Source organism: Talpa europaea, assembly GCF_964194135.1.
Source record: "Talpa europaea genome assembly, chromosome: 12".
In the NCBI taxonomy this organism is placed as follows: Eukaryota; Metazoa; Chordata; class Mammalia; order Eulipotyphla; family Talpidae; genus Talpa; species Talpa europaea.
The window spans coordinates 18,946,260-18,954,549 of record NC_140079.1 but is presented as its reverse complement, the minus strand read 5'-3'; positions in this window follow the sequence as shown (position 1 = coordinate 18,954,549).

Here is an 8,290-nt window from a genome sequence, read left to right as displayed (position 1 = left end):
AAATAAAAAAAAATGGATTGATCATTAGAGATATGGTAAAACAGTATAGTGCAATGTTAGTTATAGAATTTAACTGGTGGTTTTATGGGTGAAAAACTATGAAGTTTTTCAACTTTTCTAGATGTTTTAAAATTTTATAATAAGGGCCTGTCTTGGTGGTGCAGGTGGTTGAATGCACTGCTGTGAGGCTGTCTGTCCGCAGCCTCTGCAGCATGGGTTTGATCCCGGGCTCCCACATGGTGCTGCAGACCTCTCCTGGCTCGCCCGCTGCTCCCCTCAGCAGTGTGTTTTGGTCAATCTGCCTGTTCTGTCCCCTACCCTGTCTTGGTGAATCCTCTCACCGTCCCACACATCTGGCCTTACCCCAGTTCTTGTATGCATAAATAAAATCTTTTTTAAAAAATAAAATTTTATAATAAAATGATGAGTAAAAGTCTATTTTCAGAAGTTTTTATACAACTTTTAGAGCCAAGAAATCTTACAAAATGTCACTCTGTTTGGCCATCTCTATTGTCCAGTGATCTCCTTGTAAAGAATAGGATGCAGGGCCTCCCTTGTGGCGCAAGGGTTAAGACGCAACCTATGAAGCTAGCCTTATGAAGCTATCCACAGCCACTGCAGCAGGAGTTCGATTCTCCGCCAGCCAGGGAGCAACCCACAAGGTGCAGAAGACCTCTCCTGGCTTGCCCGCTGCTCCCCTCAGGAGTGTACTTGGGTCAATCTGCCTGTTCTGTTCCCCATTCTGTTTCTGGTGAATCTTCTCACCCCTCTGACCTGTACCCGAGCTCTTGTATTCATAAATAAATCTTAAAAAAAAAAAAAGAGAATAGGATGCAGAAACATCACAGAGAAATAGTACTTAATAATGTCTTAAGACTACAGGAGAAGAATGTACTGGGCTTAGCTGTTCTCCAGAGTACACAAATCTATGGGTATCTGGATCACACCATGTTCCAAATAATCCAAACTATATGCATATTTAAGTTTGACACAATTTTAAGTCCATGTACACCTGTCAAAATAACATGCAAAATTTATACTTTTTGTTTATTACTCAACACCTAGGGTTTTACCATTCCTAGGTTATCGATGATTAAAAAAAAACACCAAGTTCCAAGAACTCTTTAAGAAGCAAGATTTTTGCAAAGATTATCTAATCTTTATTTTGCTTATGTAACACAAGTTTAAATCTGGCTATTAAAATAATTTTGTGCTCTAAAATACACTACAGGGCCTCCCTGGTGGGGTTAAGCACCGCACTATGAAGCAATTTGCAACCTCTGCAGCACGAGTTCGATCACCTGGCTAGGGAGCAACCCACATGGCACAGCAGAACTCTCCTGACTTGCCCGCTGCTCCCCTCAGCAGTGTATTTCAGTCAGCCCGCCTGTTCTGTTCCCTACTCTGTCTCTGGTGAATCCTCTCAACCCCCACATCTCTGGCCTGTACCCCAGCTCTTATATGCATAAAGAAATCTTCAAAAAAAAAAATACACTACAAATACATCGAGGATGTAAAAGGAGAAGAGCTTAAAAATCTCTATCAAAATACTGAGCTTCCTGGTGGAAACAAAAATAGCAGTTTTGGGACATTTCATGTTCAACATAAAAGTTTAATGAGTCAAGTCCTCTTAATGCAATTCATAGGCCTGAAGTTGAAAAAATAAAACCCTTCCAGTGGTTTAACGTCAAACATGAATCCCCATCAAAGTCCCTTCTATAAACCTTGTCAACAGAGTGTAATCACGGGCACTAAATAACATTGTCATCTTTCAAATATGTAGGAAAAAGCTTTAAATCAAAGTATTATTAATCTATTACCCAAAGATAATTAAAAAAAAAAGAACATCCCTGAATTGACTATAAGACATAACGTACACTAAAACATAAATTACTAGCTCAGTTAGAGTTGTATGGAATTCCTTCGACTTCATGAATACCCACAAGTTCTAGTAACAAAGCAAGATAAAGTGGAGTCGGCAGCTCTGTTTGTCCCACTCTCACCCACATTAGCTTTTCCTGTCTCTACCGCAGAAGGTTCAGAACACAAAGATAACGCCTCTGAAGGTAACAGATTCCAGAGTATAACCCCTCTAACTCCTCCTCCTGCCAGACATCTGATTAGGATATGCCACATACACATTTTGCTTCACCTGATTGCCTACCAGGCGCTCACACTGCCCAACGCGCTCTGCCCAGCGGAGATTCAATCACACCAAGTGGACACACCTAACTTCTGCAGAAGTAGGGGAAGGTTTCAGAAACATTTGGGTCCCACAGATTAAGGTTAGAAGCTACTGGTTCCTCTTCTATAACCCCCTTTCGAACTTCCCTCTAGTTCCCCCTTTCGAACAAACAAAAGAAAAAGTCCTGACACCAACGGATTTGGATTTCGAACATCAATTGCCCACCCAACCTCGGGGGGGTGGGAGGAGAGCTGAGGACAGAAGGAAGGGACTTCCCCGACAGAGGCCCACCCTGCTGGGCCTCGGTGGCCAAGGGCCCCGCTGGACATCAGCGCGGAGTCCGCGGCGGGGGACCCAAGGACACCCCGTTCCCGGCTCGGGTCCCAGCAGCGGTGGGTGCTAGCTGGGAGCGGGGGGGAGGGGTGGGGTGGGCGCGACCGCGGAGAGGGGCGACAGGTCCCTCGGATCTTCCGGGATGCCGGGCACAGGGCGGGGAAGGACACGTTCCCGGGGGCCCGAAAGAAGCACCCGGCTCCTCAAGCCCCCGAGGAGTGGGGTTCCCCTGGCCCTCGTACCAGGCCGTCCCTCAGGGAGAGCGGCCGAGCGAGGCCGAACCCCGGGAGCTCGACCTGACATGGATCTTACCATGGTGAGGGCGGTGGTGGGGCGCACCCGCGCTCCGGCTCCACTGGGGCAAGGGGTAGGGCCAGGGGAAGGGGAGCACCGGCCGCTCCGGACCTGCCGCCCCCCTGACAGGAGCCGCCGCCGCTTCGCTTCTTGCCAAGATGGCGGCCTCGAGCCACGTCTCCAACCGGAAACGGGGAGGGTCAAAGGGCGGAGGGCGGGGCGCCGGGGGTGGGGACACGGTGGGTACCCGGCTGCTGCGCCGCCAGCCGGGTGGGAGATGTGTGGGGGCTCCCCCTCGCCCGGGCGCTTGGCCCTCTTCTTGTTCCCTGTTTGTCAGCACCTGCATTTAATCTGCGACACCCCTCACAGTTTGTGAAACCATAACCGCAGCCCCGCTAGCATGCGGGCCACAAAAACCCCAGAGTACACTGGGACTAGTATCCAGAATATATAAAGAACTCTCATAAATCGCCACTAAAAAGACACTCCAGTTTTGAAAATGGACAAAATAGTTATTTCTCCAAAGGAGATATGCAAATAACCAATAAGTGCGTAAAAAGACGCTCAGCATCCTTAGTCCTTAGAACATGGAAGTGAAGACCTTGATGAGCTACAACTGCATACTCAGTAGAAGGGCTCTAAGAGCTGGTGAAAATGTGGGAAAATTTGAACCTTCATACACTGCTGGTGGGAATGTAAAATATTTCAGTTGCTTTGGAAAAATTCCCTTAAAAGGTTAGATATAGAGTAACCAACCATATGACCCAGCAATTCCACTCAGAGGTAGGTACCCAAGAGAATTAAAGGCGTAAGTCCACACAAAAATGAGTACTCTGATACTCACAGAAGCACTATTCATAATAGCCCCAAAGGGGAAACATTCCAAATGTCTGTCTATAGATGAATGGATAACAAAAATGTATATCTATAAAATGGAATATTAATCATAAAAAGGAATAAAATACTGGATCTCCCTGGTGGCGCAGTGGTTGAGCGCTGGGTTGCAAAGCTGTCCGCAGCCTCTGTAGCGATGGTTCGATTCCTGGCCGCCAGGCGAGGGTCCCACGTGGAGCACAGACCTCTCCTGCCGCCCTCTGCTCCCCTCAGCAGTGTATCTCATCAGTCTGCCTGCTCTGTTCTCCTCTCGGGCTCTGGTGAATTCTCTCACCCTCCTGTGCATCTAACTGTACCCAGTGCTTGTATAAATAAATCTTTAAAAAAAAAAAAGGAATAAAATACTAATACATGCTTCAACATGGATGAACCTTAAAATATGTTAAGTGAAAAATGATAGAAAATCACAGCTATATGATTCCATTTATATGAAATGTCCATAATAGACAAATTCATAAAGACAGAAAGCTGGGCTGCAAACGACTGAGGAGTGAGGTTTGTGTTTTGTAAAGATGAAAATGTTCTGGAATTAGATGTGGTGGTCGTACAACTTTGTCAATAGCCTAAAAAATACTGAATTGTACACTTTAAAATGGTGAATGTTTATGGTTTGTAAATTGTGTGTGTGTGTGTGCAAAGTGTGCAAGAAACGGGGACCTCCTTGGTGGCACAAGGGGTTAAGTCTCAGCACTATGAAGCTATCCGCAGCCACTGCAGCACCAGTTTGATCCCCCTGCCAGGGAGGTGACCCACATGGCACAGCAGATTTCTCCTGTCTTGCCTGCTGCTCCCTTCAGGAGTGTATTTCAGTAGATCCACCTCTTCTGTTCCCCACTGTCTCTGGTGAATCCTCTCACCTCCCCTCAACTCTGCTTTACACCCCAGCTCTTGTATGCATAAATAAATTAATTTAAAAAAAAAAAGAACTCCCATGCCAAATGACTTCTCAGAATATGCATGATTCAGTGCTTCTTTCCTACATAATGTTATCCCTGGCTCAACTCTCCAGCATCCAACCATTCTGCAATAAGGGAAAAATTGTCATCTTTTTTTGAGTTTTTATTTTGTATCAAATGCTTTACATGCTATCTCTAAATCTTTACAGTCCAGATAAGAACATGGAGGATCAAAGAAGTCAAGCCTTTGTCCACTCACACAACCATTAAATGATAGATTAAAATCAGGATTCAAATCCAGATTTTCTTATTATGATACAATGCCTCTCCTTATCTCCTGTGTATTGCTTAATGTTTACTGAATACTTACAATGTACCAGGCATTACTCTAAAGTCTTCATATAGATTATCTCATTTAATCCTTGCAATAATTTTTTGATACAGGTACGATAATGTCTCCATTTTATAGATGGAGGAAATAAGGTAAGAGAGGAAAACCTTATACCACAAGCCTCAGAGCTAGAAATTAGCAAAGCCATCATTCACAGGATACTCAACTTCAGAACTATATCATTAAGCACTGCATTATAGAATTCTCAGTCTTACCCATATCAACGCCATCTCCAATGACTTTCTCATAGAATCTTTACAAAGCTCTCATATTTTCAAACTTTGTATGTCTACAAGAATAGTGTCAAACTGTATTATTCATTTTTTTGTTACAAAAAAGCAGGAACATTTTTTTTAATATAAGAAAAATGAAAATCCTGCTTGGAATTATCACTTCAGTGTGACAACTTTCAGAGGTCTTTAACATGAACCACTGAAATCTGCAAAGATTTACTGAAGCTGATTCTTTGGAAATACAACACTAGCTGAATTAAACTGCAGAATAAAAGCATCACTCCAAGCATGCTTCATGAGGAGTGCCTAAGAAGTATTATGTCATAATGGTTGAAAGCAGAGACTTGGGAATTAGACTGACCTGTGTTTAACTCCCATTTTCAGCATTTACTAGCTGAGTGAGTTTAAGGAAGTTACTTTAACTCTCTAAGCCTCAGTTCTAATCTGTAAATCAAGGGTAACATCCTAAAGTTGTGATTTTAGATACCATATTACTGAGATTATATAATCGAAGTGCTTCTATATAGAAGGTGCTCAACAATATATATCCATTATTATTAGCAATAAGATGAAAACTTTTTTTGCAGTTCCATTTGTAACCAGAAGATATGTCTCTCATTTTCCTTTTTAAAAACTCTTTCCAGCCTTCCCGTGGTAAGTTTTCAGTCAAATTTCCAATATTTCCCTCTGTCTCTTCCAAAGTTCATTGTTTATATTTCCTTATGTTCCTTATATCTTCATTCCTTCCACCAATGAGCAAGTTTAAAGCATTTTATGTAAGCAGTGTTATGAAGAGTTTAAATCTTAAGACACAAACCATACCCTAAAGAAGCTCTCAGTTTTCTTTCTTTCTTTCTTTCTTTTAAAGATTTATTTATTTATGCATACAAGAGCTGGGGTACAGGCCAGAGGTGTGGGGGGTGAGAGGATTCACCAGAGACAGAGTGGAGAACAGAACAGGCAGATTGACCAACACACACTGAGGGAAGCAGCGGGGTAGTCAGGAGAGGTCTGCTGCGCCACGTTGGTTGCTCCCTGGCCGGCCAGGGATCAAACTTGTGCTGCAGAAGCTGTGGATTGCTTTATAGGTTGCATCTTAACCCCTTGCGCCACCAGGGAGGCCCTCTCAGTTTTCTTTAGCAAATAAAACTAGACAAAACAGGGCCTCCCTGGTGGTGCAAGGGGTTAAGATGCAATCTATGAAGCAGTCCACAGCTAGGGCAGCATGAGTTCGATCCCCAGCCAGGGAGCTACCCACATTGGCGCAACAGACCTCTGACTCACCAGTTGCTCCCGGCAGCAGTGTATTTCAGTCAGCCTGCCTGTTCTGTTCCCCACTCTGTCTCTGGTGAATCCTCTCACCCCCCCCCCCACACCTCTGGCCTGTACCCCAGTTCTTGTATGCATAAATAAATAAATCTTAAAAAAAAACCTAGACAAAATGGGGTTAAATTTCAATCTCAGACAATGAATAATTTGCTCTGTGTAATGTATAACTGTGTCCCAGGTAAAACAAACAAAAACACTATGTCCCAAGCTATGGGACACCCTGGAGGGGAAAGAATATATTGTTATATAAAAACTATAAAGGGAAGAGTGTGTGTGTGTGTGGTGTGTGTGTGGTGTGTGTGTGGTGTGTGCGTGATGTGTGTGGTGTGGGGGCTGTGTGGTGTGTGTGGTGTGTGCGTGGTGTGTGTGGTGTATGGGCTGTGTGTGTGTGGTGTGTATGTGTGGCGTGTGTGTGGTGGGGCGTGTGTGTGTGGGGGGGTGTGGGGGCTGTGTAGGGTTGTGTGGGGGGGGTGTGGTGTGGGGTGTGCGTGGGGTGTTGGGTGTGTATGTGTGGCGTGTGTGGGGTGTGAGGTGTGGGGTGTGTGTGTGTGTGTGTGTGTGTACACGCACGCCGCGTCTCCAGCTTGGAGGGCTACGCACATAAACGCTATTCTTCATCCCGCTTTGCCATCGGCGGCCGCCAGATGTCGCTACAGACGTGTTTACTGGAACCATAGACAACCGGGCAACGCGCTCGCCCAGAGCGGTGCTCCGAGCCCTCCAGCTTCCCCGGGATCCTTCCCGGGACGCGACGTAACGCGGGCGCCGCTGGCGGAGGTCTCACGAGAGCGAGAGCAAGTCTCGCGATTTTTCTACTTGCTTATTTCTTGCCTAGCGACGGCCCGGCGGCCGGTTACTCCCAACAGAACTCCCCAGGGGCCCGAGCTGACATCGGAGTGAGACCCCAGCCCTCGGCCGGGGTTCTTTCCATCCAGAGGAGACGGATTCAGAGGGGCTGCAGGTAATTCGCACTCGCTGGCGGGAAGAGAACGCCTGATCTCCCTCCCAAGAGGAATTTAAGCGTAGTCCCCGCCTCCCGCGGCTCTCCCATCTCTTCCCCTCGCCCTGACAGCCATTCCCTCGCCCTCGCCCTCGCCCTCAGCCGTCACCCGCCGTTCCGCTTCCTTCAGTCTCCAGAAAACAAAGTGGGGCCCAACAGGCAGTACCAGGATTCAAGAAGGGGGTGATTTCGGAATCATTGATGGGACCGAGAGACTGTAGTCTCCCCTCTCTTCACAGACACTCTCCCTACCCCAAGTGACCCCAGACACAGACAACTCTTTCTAGAACCTCTGCAGTCTCCCTTGAGAAATCTCCGCTAGCCTTGGGGAAACTGGTCGAGGAGAGCCACCTTCTCTAGCTGAATACTGTTCTCCCCTTGAGCTTGTGACTTTCAGCTTTGGGGAGCTGCTGCAGAAGTTCGCTGTCCTACTTTCCCCCTTCCCTCTTTCTCTTCCCCCACACCCACACCCCCCTCCCAGTTCCCCCTCACGATTCCCCAGTTCCTCAGTCGGCCTGCCAGCAGTTTTTAATAAGGGCTACAGCAGAATGATTTAATTGCTTGACCTGGGACCAAGATCTTGAAGAAAGTTCGAATGGGGGTTGGAGCAGGGTGAAGTTTTCATGTAAAACTGCTCTCTGGGGTAAGGAGGAGGAGCTGGTTTGGAGTCTCACATCGTTCCACTTAATGAACTTAATGTCCCATAATATGAGCTATACAATCATGTCTTCTTTT